We start from the raw sequence: 200 nt of genomic DNA, 5'->3' as shown, positions 1-200 counted from the left end.
TTGATATTAGCCATCATCAGCTCCATCTCCATTTCCATTTTGGCTGCCAGCCAAAACATGTCCATGCCTGTCTGTGCCCCAGCTGCCGCTGCCACTGCAAGTTGCCCAAAAAAAAAAAAACAACAAAAACTTGCTTGGGGCTCTTCCTGTGCAACTGGCAGCAAATTTAACAACTTTAGAACTTTATTTGTCAGCGATTA

The sequence above is a fragment of the Drosophila novamexicana genome, unplaced genomic scaffold (genome assembly GCF_003285875.2).
Source record: "Drosophila novamexicana strain 15010-1031.04,08,12 unplaced genomic scaffold, DnovRS2.1 tig00000392-arrow-arrow-pilon, whole genome shotgun sequence".
NCBI classification, from domain to species: domain Eukaryota; kingdom Metazoa; phylum Arthropoda; class Insecta; order Diptera; family Drosophilidae; genus Drosophila; species Drosophila novamexicana.
The sequence above is the reverse complement of the archived record's forward strand: the minus strand, read 5'-3'. Positions refer to the sequence as shown.